Here is a 19,557-nt window from a genome sequence, read left to right as displayed (position 1 = left end):
GATATTAATTTGCCTACTCCACAAACAAACTTACAACTTTACCCTACATATTCATGTTGCAACTTATGAATATTAAGATGGGTGATGCTAATGGAATAATATCTGTGGCAACTTATTAATATTAAGACGGGTGATGTTAATGGAGTTTATCTGTGGATGTAATGTTTAAAGCGATAAAAATGTAATGAAAATGGTGGGATGTAATGAAAATGGTATGAAAAGGTTTAAAGTGCTAAGACTGGAATTAAGATGGTATCATAGAGTTTTGCAATGATACTACATGCAAAGAATGTACACTCTAGCGATGGGCATTTTTGTCAAACTTTTTGGAATGTGCTAAGTCAATTAGCAGAAAATGTTAGCCAGCGATAGGCATTTCTGTCAAACTTTTGGAATGTACCAAGTCAATTAACAGAAAATGCTAGCCAGCGATGGGCATTTTTGTCAAACTTTTGGGATGTATCAAATCAATTAACAGAAAATGCTTGAAAAGTATATAAAGAAATAAACAAATTTTATAATAATTAAAAAAATGAATCATGATTTAAATTTTCAATTCATTCCAAAGAAAGAAAGGGAAAACAATATGTATCTTTATCAGAAAGATCTTTACTGAGACGAACAACGAATAAACCATTAGGTTAAGCACATAAACTTTACAAGCATTGGTCAAGCATACAAACATTTGGATGACAAACATTTGGATAATCTAAAGATGAAAGATAGAGCAAGCATTGGTCAAGCATACAAATATTTGGATAATCTAAAGATGAAAGATAGAGCAGAAGCAAAATACATACTAATATATTAACAATTATTGTAGGCAGCATATACATTTTTGTTTTATATTGTAAAGGAGCATTAGATCTTGATTTTTAAGCCAGCAGAATCATGAAAATCCCAAATACTAGTTGGACACCTTTTATGTTTGTCTGGTAGCAAACATTGAGTTGCTGTGTCATTATCACTATCATCAAATGGATCAATTTCACTGCCACTACAAGCTGTGGGGCTGCTATCCTGCTTACCTTTGCTGCAATTCACAGAGGACTCACTTTGAAGCCTATAACCATATGCATGAAATCTATCAGAAGTATTAGTCTGGGGAGGGTTACCATTAGCTTGGACTGGAATTTGGTCCTTATCTTGATCACTCATCAAGTTAACAACATCAGGCTTTCTAAAATCATGGCTAGTAGATGTAAACAACTTTATTCCTTGAAATGGTTACCATTCAGTGTTGGAATGATATGGATTATTAATATTTTTAGTTTCAGAACTTCCCACATGATCAGATGTTGGACCAATATTGTTTGTATATACTTTTCTAGAACTTAACTCTTCATCTTGACCAGTAAAGTTGGTTGAAATTCCAGGGCTAGAATATCCCTTCGAATATATTTTGATGTCATTCTCATAGTTCTTGGTTTTCATTCGTGTAGTCTCATTAACTTCCTCTTCATATGATGCCCCCTCATCCTTTGATATATCATACTTCTTGGTTTCATTTGTGTAGTCTCGTTAAGTCCCTCTTCATGTGATGCTCCCTCTGGTATATCATTTAAAGTTGATTCGAAACTTTCAAAAGTAGGTGAAGAGGCTGCTCTTGAAGAAAAGCTTCCGGATCCCGTTATTCCACGCGAAACTCTCCGAGCGCGATCGCGCTCTTCTTTCAGTAGTTTCTTTTGGTTAAGAAGTTCTAGGATTCTCTCTGCTTTTCTTTAGATACTCTGGCCCCAATCAAACCTGCATGAGAAAGTTAAAAAGGATTAATAAACAGGACGAGGAAGCATGGAGATGACATGAAAACTCTATGAATCAGAGGGTAATCAGCATCATATGTTCAGGGCTAAAATCAAATTTTTTTATTTCGTACTCTTAACTTCGATTCAGAATGATAAACTTTTTATTCAGCCTGCCACTCTTCACTGACACACGATTAAATAAAATTTGGATTGATTGATTTAGACCAACAATAGGCAGACTAATATTTCACTTGCTTGATTTCTAGGATTGATCTGAATGTTTTATTTATATATATACATACATTTTTTTTTAAAGAAAAGCATGGAACAACAGTGAACATATGTGAGATAACAATTTGGGGTATTCAATGCAACAACTTTGCGTTTCTGCAATTCATCTCGTGGAACAATTTCATTTGTCTGTATGACTGTAGAATGTTTATTCGCACGATTAATTGCATCTCTTGGAATAATTTCATTGATTAATTGCATCTCCTGGAACAATTTCATTTGTCTATACGACTATAGAATGTTTATTCGCACGATTTCGCCCATTTGCAGCAGGATTTGGAGAAAAAACATCTTATTCCTAGTGGAAAGAGAATTTTTAAATTTTTTCTGAGCAGTTAGGCAGTGAAAGGCTATTATCATTGGATTGTGTAAGCATTACAGCAAGGCACTTTCTTCAATTGCCCGGAAAATGTAATATTATTATTATTAAAGACTATTATCATTGGATTGTGTAAGCCTTATAGTAAGGGACTTTCTTCAATTGCCCGGACAATGTAATATTATTATTATTATCCAATTTTAATTAAAGACTGTTATTATTGGATTGTGTAAGCCTTAAAGCAAGGTACTTTCTTCAATTGCCCGGAAAATGTATTATTATTATTATCCAATTTTAATTAAAGACGGTTATTATTGAATTGTGTAAGCCTTACAGCAAAGGACTTTCTTCAATTTCCCGGAAAATGTAATATTATTATTATTATCCAATTTTAAAGTCACGGCCAAGCCGAACACCAAATTAGTATATGAGACCCCCTTGTTTGTGGGACAAGGGACCCATTTCAGAAGAGCGATTTGACTGCTAAGTCTATGAAGGCATAGATTAGAACTCCTCTGATTTTGAACATGTAACTGAGTAGATGAAATATATGCTCTTAACCATTAAGCCCACTCAAGTTAATATTACCCGCTCAAATTAATATTAAAATAGATTGTATTTAAGCGAACTCCTCTGATTTTGAACTTGTAACTGATTAGATGAAACATATGCTCTTAACCATTAAGCCCACTCAAGTTAATATTACCCACTCAAATTAATATTAAAATAAATATTGCCCACTCAAATTAATATTAAAATAGATTGTATTTAAGCCACCACGCCAAAGTTGTTTTTAATATATGCCCCAATAAGTATAAATCATTCCACTCCACACCCCCACTCCAATAACTACAACTGCAATTCCTGCCATGTGTCTTTTTATGCCCCCAAATATTTACAAACCTCCCTACTCCACATCCCCACCCCAATACCTACAAACCTCCCTACTCCACATCCCCACCCCAATACCTACAGCCCCAACACCTACTATATGTCCTTTTTTACCCCTGATACCTATAAACATCCCTACTCCACATCCCCACCCCAATAAATACAAACCCAAATACCTGCTTATGTCTTTTTATACCCGAAATATCCATAAACCTTCCTACTCCACATCCCCACCCCAATATTCAAACTTTAATCTACATCCCCAACTCAATACAAATACAATATAATGACCCTTATGAATGAAGAGGTAAAAAATTAATTAACAAGGTGAAAAACCCCTTTTGTTCTGGGGATTATCTGGGGGAATGATTTAAAAACATTTGGACATCACCAAAATAGTTTGGTTGATAGTATGAGATTATATAAATTCACTGAGATAAAGAATGAGCATATGTCGAGGTGACTGTGCATAGTATGCAAGAGATTTTCTTTCTAACATAGCAGCTGGAAAAGGCTTCTGTCACATATCCTGCATTTTAAATTTCTAATAAGTACAGATTATTCCAATCTAAATTAACTTATCGACCTGTGTGATGTATCCATTAGTCTAATCATAAAAATGCTTCAAATGAATCTAGCCTTGTCAAGGACTAGCTAAATTTGAATAACGTTTCAAATGAATCTAGCCTTGTGAAGGACTAACTAAATTTGAATAGCACTTGAGGTCCGTATCATTGTATGTTCACGCTCTGAATTATATCAGGTCAGTATGAAATATAATCAAACTGCTAATGAAGATGAAATGTCGAAGACAATAGTGTGTATCCTCAATCATAAATTTCAGGCACTGTACTGGTAATCTAGTCATATTACCCAAAATCAAAACGAAAATCAAAACGAAGTGTGTACTCCGAACACCCTTGAAGTTTTGGTGTTTGGAATCGCTTTCCAAGTAGAAGTAACAAACCAAGTATAAGTAACAAACCAGAACAATATATACAAGTAACAGTGTTTGGAATCGCTTTGCAAGTAGAAGTAAAGTAACAGTGTTTCGCTTTGCAAGTAGAAGTAAGAAGTAAAGTAACAGTGTTTGGAATTGCTTTGCAAGTAGAAGTAACAAACCAGAACAATAAATACAAGTAACAAACAAGAACAATATGTAAAGTAGAAAAGACAGGGGTTTGGAGTTATGTACAAGTAGAAAAGACAGGGGTTTGGAGTAGAGACAGAGGTTTGGAGTTTTCGTATTTGAAGTTGAATTACTCACACAATTTTATACAGAAACAGAGTGGATAAGGAGTGCTTTGAAGCCAAAGTAGAATTGAACATTGGATAAAGCATTTAGCCTGTTGCAACTTGCAAGCATAAGTCGATACTCGGTAATAAGAGCATTACTTGTAAAAGATGATTTTAGGTCATAATTGTGTTCTTGTGGTGCAATGCAAATGGTGAAAGTTGAAAGTTAGCTGCACAACAAAAATAGGGGAGTGCATAAGAGAAAAACTGAAAGCCCCAAAAAAATCATATAAAATTCCATCCATTACCAAAAGCAACTATTTTCATCCATTACCGAAAGCAATTAAGAATAAAAAAGCTCGGTGGTGTTGGCACATCGCTTGACATGGCTAAAATGGTAGTCAAGCCAGACAATTAGATTGAAGCACCCCAGTTCGAAATTGAGTTCACTCTATTTCGCTTATGTTTTACACTACCAACTACCAAGCTATATTCGGATCGGATCATTCTCATTCATTGTTATACTATACTGTGGTGTAAATCCTATGAGCTATGTCCTTAACTTTTCTATTTTTTGTGGGTTATCTCTCTGCAATAATATCATGCCTTGATTTTCACAGATAGTATCCTCCAAATGATGATTTGATTTGATAAAATCTATATTCAGAAATTTATAACATTAGCCAAAATTATATAATTCATGGAAATATTCTAATGTATATATGGTAATTTGTAAAGTATCTCTGCGTTGAATTGGATCTATAAATATAACCTGAATAGGTTTACCATCTAATTTTAGAAAAACAATGATAATATATAGAAATACCCTAGCTCATCCACATGCTCAAAATGAGTGAGTTGGTGAAGAACATCCTTTTCACTTCGAAAGTCTGCTGCAAAACTCTCTGGACCATGTGTTAACAGGTACTCCAAAAGTACTAATGTTTTGAAAGCCTCTCTCCAACTCTTCGTATCCGAGACAGCCAACCTGGCAGTACAAACATTTCTTCGTTCAGTTATTTCCAAACCTCCAGGAGGGTTTGTTTTCATGTCACCAAAATCTCAACATTTCCTTGGACAAGGAGGAAAATTTCAAGCCAGTTTCAGTCCAAATATACCCAAACATAACTTTTTTTAGAGAAATCAAACCGTCAATACTGAAGTCTTTCATCTTTTACAATTAGAATCTTTCCAAGATATATCAAACTTGTAGTCTTTAGCATACACAGTTTGTTTTAGAAAAACCTGATATTTATATTACTGAAAGGGGATCCAATTCTCTACCTTCATAGATTACATGTTAAGCCATCAACATATTGATGTGGTAAATGGGGGATCATAATGAAACTTAAGGCACGTGGTCTGAAGATGTGAAACTTCAGGAATTTAAGGGACTAACAAACTGTTCATGTAGATTTCAATCCCAACATTAAAATCACAATGTTTTCATCACGTAACCAAAAAAACTTCAATTGGGCTTTTTACTTTGAATTCTGTAATGAATCTAAATGTAATAAAACAACAAAATTTTTCCTTTATACCCTGTTTTCAATGTAGATTTCAATCCCAACATTAAAATCACAATGTTTTCATCCCGTAACCAAAAAAATTCCAATTGGGCTTTTTACTTTGAATTCTGTAATGAATCTAAATGTGATAACACAGCAAAAGTTTTCCTTTATACCCTGTTTTCAATGAAGATTTCAATCCCAACATTAAAATCACAATGTTTTCATCACTTAACCAAAAAAATTCCAATTGAGCTTTTTATTTTGAATTCTGTAATGAATCTAAATGTAATAAAACAACAAAAATTTCCCTTTATACCCAGTTTTAAATGTTCTTTGATCCCGCTCTATCTACAGTAATGCCAACAATCAATTTTCATAAATATTAAAAAAAAACCAATTCCGTTTTGTTCTGGTGAACGGGAGTGATATTGCTACCTCTTATGTAAAATGTTGACAATTCTCGAGTAATCGTCCACTTCAAAGGAATATGATCCTTAGAATTTTGCACCAATCTACAGGAGTTGTGTGCCTCAGGAATCGCATAAATTAGATGCTATAGAAGGCTTGCAGTAAAGGAGACACTGAGTTCGCACGGATCTTATATAAAAGAGTCACAGAACTTGCTCGCACACTTTGTCAAGATGGATCACAGAGTCTGGATCCATATTGGATCATCGATACAGGGTATTAACATTTGTACAAATATTGATATAACAGCACAAGGCTACGCATGCAGGGAAGAAAAACATGAAGAGTCTCTGCGAAGAGTCTCATCGCCAGCAGAAGAGTCTCATCGCCAGCAGGCAGTCTCTGCGAAGAGTCTTATCGCCAGCAGGCCAGGCCTGGCCTTTCTTGGCCCATTACCATGGAAAAAACCATTTTTCTATGAAAAAAATAGATTAAACGAACAGCAGAAAACACTCCAATCATCTAACACACATAATCAATGGCTCAGGATCGCACACGTCACAGTTTAGGGATGTCTTTCTCAGAGGGAACGCTTTACGGCGTAATTAAGATTGAAATAAAAATAATTTCAATTAATTAATTTTAATTTTAATTTAGAATTTTATTAAGAATTAAATTTAAAAAAATATTAGTAATATTAATATTAATTTAATTTAAGTTTTTGATTAAGATTAAGATTAAAGTAAAAATTATTTTAATTAATTTTATTTTAGAATTAATTTTACTATAGAATAAATGAGTAGAATTAATTTAATTTTAATTCTGCCTTAGAAAAAATAATTAAGAATTAACCTTAGTATTAATATTAATCATTAATAATATTGATATTAATATTAATCCAAATAAAAATAATTTCAATTTAATTTAATTAATTTTTCAAATTATTATTTTTTATTATAATTAATTTTATTTAATTTTAATTTAGAATTTTATTAAGCATATTATTAGATTTTAGTAATGTTAATATTAATATTGATTTAAATTTATTATTAAGATTAAAATAAAAACCATTTTAATCAATTTTAATTTAGAATTAATATAACTTTAGAATAAATGATCAAACTTAATTTTAATTCTATTTAGAATAAATGATTAAGAATTAATGTTAATATTAATATTAATCATTAATAATATTGATATTTGTCAGGCTAGGAGGTAACAACTCAAATCAAATCATGTTATTCATTATTATATACAACAGGGAATGACTATTCAGTTCATCTCCCGGTGACTCTACATCTTCCCTATTTTTTTTTACACTAATTACAGTTGTTCACCCAATCCCTATGATTAGGTGTCAACATTCCCCCCTTTAATCTGAAGGGATGTTGGTGAGTCCAAGCATTGTTCTAAATCTTTCAAGCTTTTTTCATCCAAGCGCTTTGGTGAAGATGTCTGCAATTTGCTCATTAGTGGAACAAATGCGGAGATGGATTGTTTTGGCCTCAACATGATGTCAAATCAGATGATATTTAGTATTGATGTGCTTCGTTCGATCATGGAACTTTGGGTTCTTGGCCAAATTTATTGCCGAGGTATTGTCAATCATGAGTGGAGTCGATTGTACTTGTTTTACCTGCAAAATCTTCAAGAATTTTCCTGAGCCACACAATTTCTTTTGTTGCCTTAGTTGCTGCCACATATTCTGCCTCTGTTGTGGAATTTGTTGGAACTGATTGTCTACATGATCTCCAGGAGGTAGCTCCTGATCCAAGACTCATAACATAACCTGAAGTAGATACCCCAATTTCTTTGTCTTCATCGAAGTCTGAATCAGAGTATCCAATCAAGTTGAAGTCGCCCACCTATGTATACTTGATTCCAAAGTCTTGAGTTCTCTTCAAGTACTTTAGAACTCTTTTTGCAGTAGACCAATGTCCCTCACAAGGCTTTTGCATAAACCTAGAGAGGATTCCAACAGCAAACGAAATGTCTGGTCTGGTAGTAGTTAGGTAGTTGAGACTTCCTACAAGCTATCTATACTTTGTTGCATCCTCATATTATTTTCCATCAATGGATGTGAGCTTTAAGTTTTGTTCCATTAGAGTAGTCAGAGGATTGCATTCAGTCATGCCAAACCTGTTCAACAGATCTCCAATGTACTTCTTTTGAGAAAGGAATATGGACTTCAGATGTTGATTTACTTCAATACCAAGATAGTAATGAACATAGCCCAAATCAGTCATTTCAAAACCTTTCCTCAATTCCTTCTTTATGGATGCAATGTAGCTCTCATTGTTCCCTGTCATCAAAAGATCATCTACATATACAACAAGATATACAACTATTTTTCCAACCTTCTTGACAAACAAAGTTGCATCATCACGATCATAATGTTTGAAATTGAGTTTCAGAAGATGCTCAGTTAGTTTTCAATACCAGGCTCGCGGTGCTTGTTTGAGGCCATACAATGATTTCAAAAGTTTGCATACTTTATGTTCATGTCCTTTCACAACAAATCCTTCAGGCTGGGACATAAAAACATTCTCTTTTAGATCTCCATTCAAGAAAGCAGTCTTTACATCCATTTGATGGACTTTCCAAACGTTCTAAGCTGTTAGGGCAAAGAGTGTCTGGATGGTAGCGCATTTTGCTGTGGGGGCAAAAGTCTCCTCATAATCGACCCCTTCCTTCTGTGCAAAACCTTTTTCCACAAGCCTGGCTTTGTGCTTGTCAAGTGAGCCATCAACTTTATACTTGTTCTTATAGACCCACTTGCAGCCAATTGGTTTGGTTCCCAGTGGAGAATCAACCAGCTTCCAAGTTCCATTCTTTATTAAGGTATCATACTCCTTTTGCATTGCTTGTTTCCATTCATCACGAGAAGCAACTTCTTTCAAGGAAGTTGGTTCAAAATCTATAGACAAATTCAATTCACAATTAAGAAACATCCATATCAACAGGTGAATCAGAGTCATCTACATCACCTCCATTTTGTTGGTTTGAATTTCTAGTTCCTGTCTTTCCAACCTCATCAAGATGAACACTTTCAAGTGCCTTTGTCAACCACTTTGGGGGACCTCTCTCAGATGGTCCAGGATGCTCCATTGATTGATTTGGGACTGAATCAAAATTGAGTCTCCCAATTCTGTCAATCACATCACTCAAAGTATCATCCGTTGTTGGAGTTTCATGCGGGGGAGAGAGTGCTTCAGAAGAAGATTCCACAGATTGATCTAGTATAGGAATCCCCCTTCAAGATGTGGAATTTGATTATCAAATTCTCAAAATGATTTTGCATTTGCGAATCTATCCAAGCGATCAAGTTGCTGCTCAACAACATTGTCAGTTTTGGATGATTCAAGAAAGGTTACATCTCTAGATACAACAAACTTTTTATTGACTTCATCATAGAGACGGTATGCTTTGGAGGTGTTTGAATACCCCAGGAAGATACACTTACGACTTCTTGCACCAAGTTTGTTTCTATGTACCTTTGGTATCAAGGCATAACATGTGGAACCAAAGACGTTGAGATGCTTTACTGAAGGAATGTGCCCATACCACATTTCCTAAGGAGTCTTGTTTCTAATAGCATTAGATGGACATCTATTATTTACATATATAGCACATAGAACTGCATCAGCCCAAAACATCGATTTTACATTTTTGAAAAACATCATGGAGCGTACCATATTTAATATTGTCATATTCATTCTTTCAGCTACTCTGTTCTGTTGGGGATTATAAGGCACAGTTGTTTTATGTTTGATCCCATGTTGGCAAATATAGTTTTCAAATTCATTTGAAGTGTATTCTTTTCCATTATTAGTGCAAATAGAGCCAATATGAGATTGTGCATCATTTTCAATCCATGTGTGAGAGTTCCTGAATGTTTGAAAAGCATCAGATTTGTTCTTCAATAAATAAACCCGGCACATTCTAGTGTAGTCATCAATAAATATCATCATATATTTATTTCCATTTGCAGAAGGAATAGGCATTGGACCTGTTAGCACTCTAGGAAACTCTCCTAGGTTGTAGCTCGGAGATGCCTGGAAACATATAAATCTTCAATATCGTTCTCTGAACTATTGGAATGGATTGGGGTTCGGATCAAGTCAGATGACTGTTCATCTCTGTTTTCACTCAAGACATGCATGAACACCCTCATCTTGACAAGGCTTTCGACCACTAATGCTCAATACTTTATAGATTCAATAAATAGATGGAGAATCCTGACTGTACTAGTAGATACATACATAAACACATATGAATGGCTAGCTACATAAAGTAAATGAAACTTGCAAATATAATTTATCAACGCAGAGATAAGATGACAGATATCTGCCATTAAATACAGAAGAAAACGTGAATAACATATTCAAGTGCAAGCTTAGAATAAAGGAGAAAATGGGAATTGAACATGTAACACCAAAAGAAGCTTGCATTACTGGAATGAAGATGAGACGCTGAGAGGAGCAGAGTCTCCATAGTCTCCAAAAGTTGAACCTCTGTTTCTTCTAACTTTCAGCCATTTATAGGCTTTTTACAATGCTCTCGGGCTCTTTGAGGTTCGAGATGTCTTAATCTATCCCCTCTGGCTTCTAACTACTTGATACCATAATTAGACAGACATGAGCCAGAGGTCTCTTTTTCTAACAACACAGTAACCAAATTCTGGTAATTTTTTCGGGTTGTTAGGTGGCTTGCTCAGGCCAGTGAAGTTCCATGATCATTTCTGTTGGTTTGGCTGCACCGTGCTGTTGTTTTTCCCCTTTCGACCATATATTCCATTATTTCAGTTCACTTGTATGACTGTCAAAAAATACTAACAGAGCCAAAACAGAGCTATTGGGAGCTATCGGAAGAGCAAAGAGCATAACGGAGCTATCGAAGGCCAAAACATATATAGATAGGGCTATATACACTATCGGTGACATAAAACCATACATATATGCAATACACTATCAGAGCAGAAAGGCAGAGCTTATATATGTGTGCGCGGAATACACTATCGGAGCGGGCATAAATATCGACGATAGTGGAAATCGGCGGTTCGGCTATGTGCCATCACCCCAAACCCCCAATTGCGATACATATACGCGGACCCGCTGCAACATTGTGCTCTGGTTTAATGTATATCGCATCCGCCCATCACATAATGCCCAAAGGGTTGTCCTCTGCAAAGCGCCGATTGCGATTGCAAGACTAGACCCGATGCAACATCGCAATTTGGCTTAATGTCATATCGCGTCCATCGACCATTAGCCATCGACCATTGGCGACTGCTGATTGTGATTACAAGGCGGACCTGAAGCAGTTATAGATGTGAGAGTAATATTTTTGAAGTCCGGCTTATGGCCAAAGTGGAGCAAGAGGAGACGTGGAGCATCGGGGATAAAATAGGGGAGATTTCCATTAAAATAGCAGCAGTGCACCCTAGGGCTAACACTGGCTCCTTCTGGGGATGAAAGCCTCCCTGTGAGGTTTCAAGAACTGCAGACTACTGCCTTTCCAGTAACAACCAAAACAAACTTATCTCCTAGTGTTCCATTGGGCATGGAGTTTATTTGCATAAAAACAAAAACTGAAAAAAAAAAAAAAAAAAAAAAAAAAAAAAAAAAAAAAAAAACCTATTACAATGTTAAGGTCTTAAAGCCTCATATGAAGTAAAGTTTCAAAAACCACCCATTGACTGGGCCATCAAAAACACCTTCCCCCTTCAAATCGTGTAGAATGAATGTATTGTTCATCTGAACTTGAGCAATGACAAATGGTCTGGTCCATAAGGCATCGAATTTACCATGGTTGCCCTTCTTTTCCTTCAATGCATCTCATTTGAGAACCTAGTCACCAACCTAAAAACTGTCCATTTTTGCCTTTCTATTAAAGGTTTCTTTGATCTTCTTTTGATGAATTCTTGACTTCTCAACTAGTTGTTCTCTTATCTGTTGTAATTCAACCAAGTTACTCATTCTCTTCACCATGTCATTCTCTTCATCCTATTCTTCTTGCAAGAATTTGGCCACAGGGAGAATCAACTGGATAGGAAAAACAACATCAGCGCCATAAACCAGCTTAAATGGAGAATTTCCTATGGACTTCTTGTTGGTAACTCTGTCAACCCATAGTGCAAACTTCAACTTGGAATCCCAGTTCTTTTTGTTGTCCTCCAACAGTTTTTTGATTATCCTTACAAGACTCTTGTTAGATGATTCTGCCAAGCCATTGCCTTGAGGATAATATGAGGTAGAATGCACCAATTGAATTCCCATGGATTCACACATGTCCACCAATTCTTCTGCCCTGAAAGTTGCTGCATTATCAGTGACTAGTTTGGTTGGGCAACCAAATCTAGTGAAAATATTCTCATTCAAGAACTTTATGATAACCTGATGATTAGCATTTTTAGTGGGTATAGCCTCAATCCATTTGGTGAAATAATCAGTGGCTACCAAGATCCATTTGTGATGGCCACTGGAATGTGGATTGATCTCACCTATGAAGTCCAAGCCCCACTGCTGGAAGGGACCATTGGCATGTACTGGCTTCAAGGGCAGAGATTTTAGCTGTTGTCTTCCTGCAAACCTCTAACATTTGTCACAAGACTTCACAAAAAAAAACACATCAGAAAATAGAGTATGCCAATAATATCCAGCTCTCAGGATCTTGTGGGCTGTGGTTTTCCAATAATGATGCCCTCCACAGATGCTAGAATGGAACTAGTGTGTAACTTCCACAGATTTTCCTTTGTCTAGACATCTCAAGAGGATCCCTGATGGGTCTTTCCAATAAAGCAGGTTTTTATTAATGCAGAATTTGGCTGATCTGTGCTTAATGGCCCGAGCTTGACTTGAGCTAAGCCTTGGAGGGACTTCTAGCCTCTGCAAAAAATGAACTACACTAGAATACCATTCACAGGTGGCTAGATTTTTAGCCAAAGATTGATTGTGTTCTTGCTCTCCTGCTATTTCCTCTGTCTGCTCACCACTTGAATTTGAACCCATGCAATTGATGTCTAACAAACTACAATTTTCCTCAACCATAAGCTTAGCCAAGCCCTGGCCTTTTAAAAGCTTGGTGGGCTTCACCCCTATGTTGAACTCTATGAATTTTACAATCCATTTAGCTCTCTTTCCATTAATATATGGCTGAGTTAGGACATCTTTACTAAGGCTGAAGGTACATACGCAACCACTTTGGAATGCAGAATATAAATTCTAAATGCCTTTAAAGATTTTATGAGAGCATAAGCTTGTTTTTCAATAAGGTCATACCTTAGTTCAGCGTCCCTCAGAGTTTTGCTGAAAAAGGCCACATGGTGTTCTACGTCTTCATCGTTTTTCTGCAATAGAACTGCTGCAAGTGTATCATAAGAGGCAAAAGAGAAGATATAAAACTCCCTGGTATAATCTGGGCTGATTAGAGTGGGAGCTTCCATGATAGCTTGTTTGATGGCTTCAAAAGAGCTTCTTGCACCATCTGTCCATTTTATTTCTGATCCTTTCTTCAGCATGGAAGTGATGTGCTTCACTAGCTCTGCAAAGTTTGGAATAAACCTCCTGACAAAGTTAATCTTTCCCAGGAAAGATTGAATGTCCCTTTTTGACCTTGGGATGGACAATGTCTGAATTTCTTGAACTCTTGCTAGATTGATCTTCACACCTTCAGCAGAAACAATATGTCCTAGAAGTTTGCCTTCTTCTAGAGAAAATTGCGACTTCTTTGGGTTCACAGAAATTCCAAACCGTCTGCATTTTAGAAACACCTTCTTCAAATGCTGCAAATGGTCCTTGTGACTGCTGGAAAAAACCATTATGTCATCAAGGTAAATAAGGAAAAACTTTTCCTTCTCTCCCACAAAGGCTATGTCCATGGCCCTCTAAAAAGTAGCCCCAGCATTCATCACTCCAAAAGGCATCTTGGAGTACATGAAAGTGCCCCAAGGAGTAGTGAAGGCGGTCTTTTCCTTATCTTCTGGATGTACAACAATCTGATTGTAACCTGAAAATACATCTAAGAAAGACATGACTCTAGCCCCTGAAACCTTTTGCAGCAAGTGTTCCATCTTAGGCAAGGGGTAGTTGTCTTTTTTAGAGCATTTGTTTAGATTCCTGAAGTACACAAAGCCTGATTTCTCCATTCTTCTTTCATACTACCACAAGGTTGGCTATACACTTTGAATACCTTAGGGGAACTATGATCTTGGCATCCAACAACTTCTTGATTTCCTTTTCAATCAAAGGCAATAAGAGAGGGTTGATAGGTCTTAATTTTTGCTTAAAAGGGATGGTCTTCTTCTCCAGTGGAATCTTATGCTGGATGATGTTGGTGTCATATGTCTTAAGATCACTGTACTCCTAGGAAAAAATATCAGCAAATTGTTTTATCAGGGTGAAATACTCGGAACTTTGGGCAAAAGACAAGTAAGCGGACAAATTTATGTACTTTGGATGGGCTGGACTCCCTACATTATGTCTATGAACTGCAGACTCATTTTCCTTTTTGGCAGGCTTATAAGGTACATCATTATGATCAAACAACTTCTCTAGGGGCACCAATCCTTTGGGTATATGGTTACTAGGTAGTTGAACAATGCTACCCGGACCAATCTCGTCCTTTAGCTTGGACTAGTTGCATTCTTCAATGGTTTTGTTTTCTTGGTCAATGTGCATTTCAGAAAATTCATTAATGACTTGTAAAAACCTATTAATTTCATCATCATCTTCAAAAACTTTCCAGTATTTGACATTTTCAGACAGAGATGGTCTATATTTCACCCAAACTTCATAAGTCAATTTAGGAGGCAAAGGAGGAATAAACATGCTAGCAAACACGGCAAGGGAATCATCAAGCTAGTTCTTCATTCTAGGGGTGTAAGAAATGTTGAAACTATTAAAAGAACCCTTGAGCTTCCATACCTCATCTCTGTATGCTTTCAGCCTTGGATGCTTTGCTTGGAAAGTTTTTTTCACCTGCTGAATGATAAGGTCTGCATCTCCAAACACCTTCAGACCTTTGATGCCCATTTCTTTAGCAACGTTTAAGCCCAATATCAAGGCTTCATACTCTGCTATGTTATTTGTGACCTAGAAAGTTAACTTGAAAGATAAATGAATGCATTCTTGTGTGGGGGACACAAGGACTACACCTACCCCTGCAGCTTCCTTAGAGCAAGCTCCATCAAAGAACATGTCCCAAATTTGTGGGACTTCTTCCTTCGTGATCTGGAAAACCGGTTTCCTAAGCTGCATGGAGGCCAACTGGGATTCTTCAATCTAAAGAATACAGGCTCCAAAATCAGTGTTGACAGCATAGATGGGATTATTAATGGGATTCCTTTCATCACTGATGATATGAGCCAACTGAGCTTCTCTTTATAATCTCCTACTCTCACCTCCAAAAACTGGGACAATAGCATAGGATAGATCATTTTGCAATGTTCCACCTAATCTCTTGATCTAACCTGTGCAAAGCAACATGCCAAACTTGGGGGGTAAATTTGCTACCACAATATCCATCATCATGCTCTTCATGGGTAGCTGAGACAAGTTGATGGCTAGGTCTTTGATTAATCCCAAACATTTCAATTTTCTAGAGTCAAAAGAAAACAAGTCATGATAAGACTTGGCAATGTCAAGACCCAACTCATCCATGATAGCCTTGGGCATTAGATTATGGCTAGCTCATGTGTCCAAAAGGTAGTTGTGAAGGATTTTGTCATGAATAGTCAAAGAGACATAGAATGATGGGGAGTTGTCATCACAATTTTCAATCATTGGGCTGAGAACAACAGCTGGTTTGTCGTCTTGCATATTTACGTAGTTAGTGGAGGCTTGGATGGCTTTAGGCTCAAGGGCCTCAAGGATAGACCTCTTGAAGGACTCATTCTTCACTAGTTCAATCAGGGGTACAAGTATTCTTAGCTTCTGACTTTCTGATTCAAAACTGAAAGGAGAAGGAGACTTGTCAAGGCCTCTTACCTCGTGAGTTGGAACTTTGAGGATGATGGGATCAACTGCTGGTCGTTTCTGCTTTTTAGCTTGTTGTATTGTAGGGAAAACATCTCTTTGAATAGGAGTTTCCTTGGCATTATTCATCTTCTACCTCAGATCATATATGTGTTGATCATTAGTTTTCAGAACAGCTCCACCATCCCACTCTTGGCTGATCTGGTCATTGAAAAATGACTTTTCATAGGTAGCTGAGGTCAAAAAGTAGGCACTACCTTTGTCTTCTAGACAATGGATCTCATCATCTTCTTCAAACTGCTCTTCTTCCATGACTACATTCTGGAAAGGGGTCTTCACCCTTTGATCTTCATTTGCATCTTTGCTTCTTTCCAGAGTCTGCAACTACTCATTAGCTCTTCTATATGGATTTGGGTTCCTAGGAGTAGAGGTATTAGGAATTCTTCCTTTCCTAGGGTGTTCCTCAACCTTTAATTTGGAGATTTCAGAGGTTAATGACTCTATCATCTTGGTCATTTTATCTATCTTGGGATCTTAAGATGATGAAGATTCGCCCCTCTGTCTCCTTCTATCAACATTCCCCTTGAGATTCTCTACAGCCATGATGTTTGATTCTACTTCCAAGGCTGCATCCTGCATATCAGCCAAGGTAGCACATCGTCTCTCCCTCAACAGTAGACAGAAGTCAGAATCAAAGGCACTGGCATAGATGAGTTTAGTAGAGGTAGTGGTGGGTTTTACTTCAGCTGGTATCTTGTTGTACATGCGGTTAAACCTCTTATTAAAATCAGATAACAACTCACCATTTTCCCTCTTTAAGTTCCAAAACTCAGTGTGGTAGTAGGGTAGATCCTTCTTATCCCCCCCATGCTTTAAGAATGCATCATCTAAAGCCTCAATATCTGCTATAGACCTTGGGGCTAGTTCTCTGAACCATTTCCTAGCCTCTCCATCTAGACTTTGGACAAAGACTCTGATCCATACATCATCTTCACTAATGTGTAGGTTATCGACATAGCTATAGAATGATTTGAGATGTTCCTCGGCTGTAACACCTTCAGTCCCAGTGAACTTAGGCATATACTTCTGATATTATCTAGTAGGCATGGCATTTAAAGGAGTGGGAAGTACTAGAGGTCCATACTTAGCAGCAATGATTCTTTCCATTTTGGTAGGTGCTTGTGGTCCTGCCATAACTGTGCTGGCTATAAGGGTACCGGAAGTCTGAATGACAGAGGGTTGAGGAGTGACTGATAGGACTAAAGGAGTATTATGGATAGGAGGGGAGTTTTCCTTTGGGCTTACAACAAAAGAAGAACCTAAAGAATAAGGAGCTCTATGGATCTCTGAGATTTTTTCTTCACTGCTAGTATTAGAAGCTATACTCTCAACATGTATTTGTTCTATTACAGGATTTTCTTGAAGAGATATAGAATATTGTTTAGAGCTACCTGAACCTGATGCTCCTTTCTGCAACACCTTTCTTTCTTTGCTGATATTTTCAAGGTTAGGTACTGCCTTAACCTGTGGCTTCTGAGGATTTCTCCAAGTATGCCTCACAAATTGAACTAGCACTATGGAGTGGAGTCACCAAGAGGTTCGTCCTCCAATAGAGTCACAAGATAGATGATTACAACCGAAAAAGTGTCCAAGCTTTGTCTATCATCAAAGTTGGGTCTATGTCATCCCCTGGGAAGCTGAGCTTTAGTCTCCTCTCCCCGACAATGGCGCCAATTATGTTAGCACTCTAGGAATCTCTCCTATGTTGTAGCTCAAAGATGCCTGGCAACATATAAATCTTCAATATCGTTCTCCGAACTATTGGAATGGATTGAGGTTTGGATCAAGTCATATGACTATTCATCTCTATTTTCACTCAAGACATGCATGAACACCCTCAGCTTGACAAGGCTTTCAACCACTAATGCTCAATAGTTTATAGATTCTATTAATAGATGGAGAATCTTGACTGTACCAGCAGATATATACATAAACACATATGAATGGCTAGCTACAGAAAGTAAATGAAACTTGCAAATATAATTTATCAACGCAAAGATAAGATGACAGATATCTAGCATTAGATACAGAAGAAAACGTGAATAACATATTCAAGTGCAAGCTTAGAATAAAGGAGAAAATGGGAATTGAACATGTAACAACAAAAGAAGCTTGCATTACTGGAATGAATATGAGATGCTGAGAGGAGCAGAGTCTCCACAATCTCCAAAAGTTGAACCTCTGTTTCTTCTAACTTTCAGCCATTTATAGGCTTTTTACAATGCTCTCGGGCTCTTTGAGGCTCGAGATGTCTTAATTTATCCCCTCTGGCTTCTAACTACTTGATGCCATAATTAGACAGACATGAGCCAGAGGTCTCTTTTTCTAACAACACAGTAACCAAATTCTGGTAATTTTGTCGCGCTGTCGGGTGGCTTGCTCAGGCCAATGAAGTTCCATGATCATTTCTGTTGGTTTGGCTGCACCATGCTGTTGTTTTTCCCCTTTTATATTCTGTTATTTTAGTTCACTTGTCTGACTATCAAAAAATACTAACAGAGCCAAAATAGAGCTATCGGGAGCTATCGGAGGAGCAAAGAGCATAACGGAGCTATCGGAGGCCAAAACATATATAGATAGGGCTATATACACTACCGATGACATAAAACCATACAAATATGCAATACACTATCGGAGCGGAAAGGAAAAGCTTATATATGTGTGCACAGAATACACTATCGGAGCGGGCATAAATATCAGCGACAGTGGAAATCGACGGTTCAGCTATGTGCCATCACTCCAAACCCCCAATTGTGATACATATACGTAGACCTGTTGCAACATTGTGCTCTGGTTTAATGTATATCGCATCCGCCCATCGCATAATTCCCAAAAGGATGTCCTCGCAAAGCACCGATTGTGATTGCAAGACTGGACCTGATGTAACATCGCAATTTGGCTTAATTTCATATCGCGTCCATTGGCCATCGGCCATCGACCATTGGTGAATGTCGATTGTGATTACAAGGAAGACCCGAAGTAGTTATAGATGCGAGAGTAATATTTTTGAAGTCCGGCTTATGGCCAAAGCGGAGCAAGAGGAGATGTGGAGCATCGGGGATAAAATAGGGGAGATTTCTGTTAAAATAGCAGCAGTGCACCCTAGGGCTAACAGGACCACA

The 19,557-nt window shown here is 37.0% G+C and overlaps 1 pseudogene across 1 annotated transcript; it reads right to left on the bottom strand.

Annotated features, from left to right (window-relative positions):
• Positions 1-861: 861 nt before the first annotated feature.
• Positions 862-19,370, bottom strand: LOC149242403 (uncharacterized; annotated as a pseudogene). The gene is made up of 5 exons (XR_016246006.1): positions 19,208-19,370; positions 6,429-6,486; positions 5,309-5,470; positions 1,553-1,746; positions 862-1,484 (listed from the first exon to the last, which is right to left on the bottom strand). The product of XR_016246006.1 is annotated as an uncharacterized LOC149242403 (transcript).
• Between the last annotated feature and the right edge of the window lie 187 nt (positions 19,371-19,557).

The sequence above is a fragment of the Pinus tabuliformis genome, chromosome 8 (genome assembly GCF_031772625.1).
Source record: "Pinus tabuliformis cultivar Carrire ecotype Pingquan chromosome 8, CPIR1, whole genome shotgun sequence".
Classification (NCBI taxonomy): Eukaryota; Viridiplantae; Streptophyta; class Pinopsida; order Pinales; family Pinaceae; genus Pinus; species Pinus tabuliformis.
The sequence above is the reverse complement of the archived record's forward strand: the minus strand, read 5'-3'. Positions and strand labels throughout refer to the sequence as shown.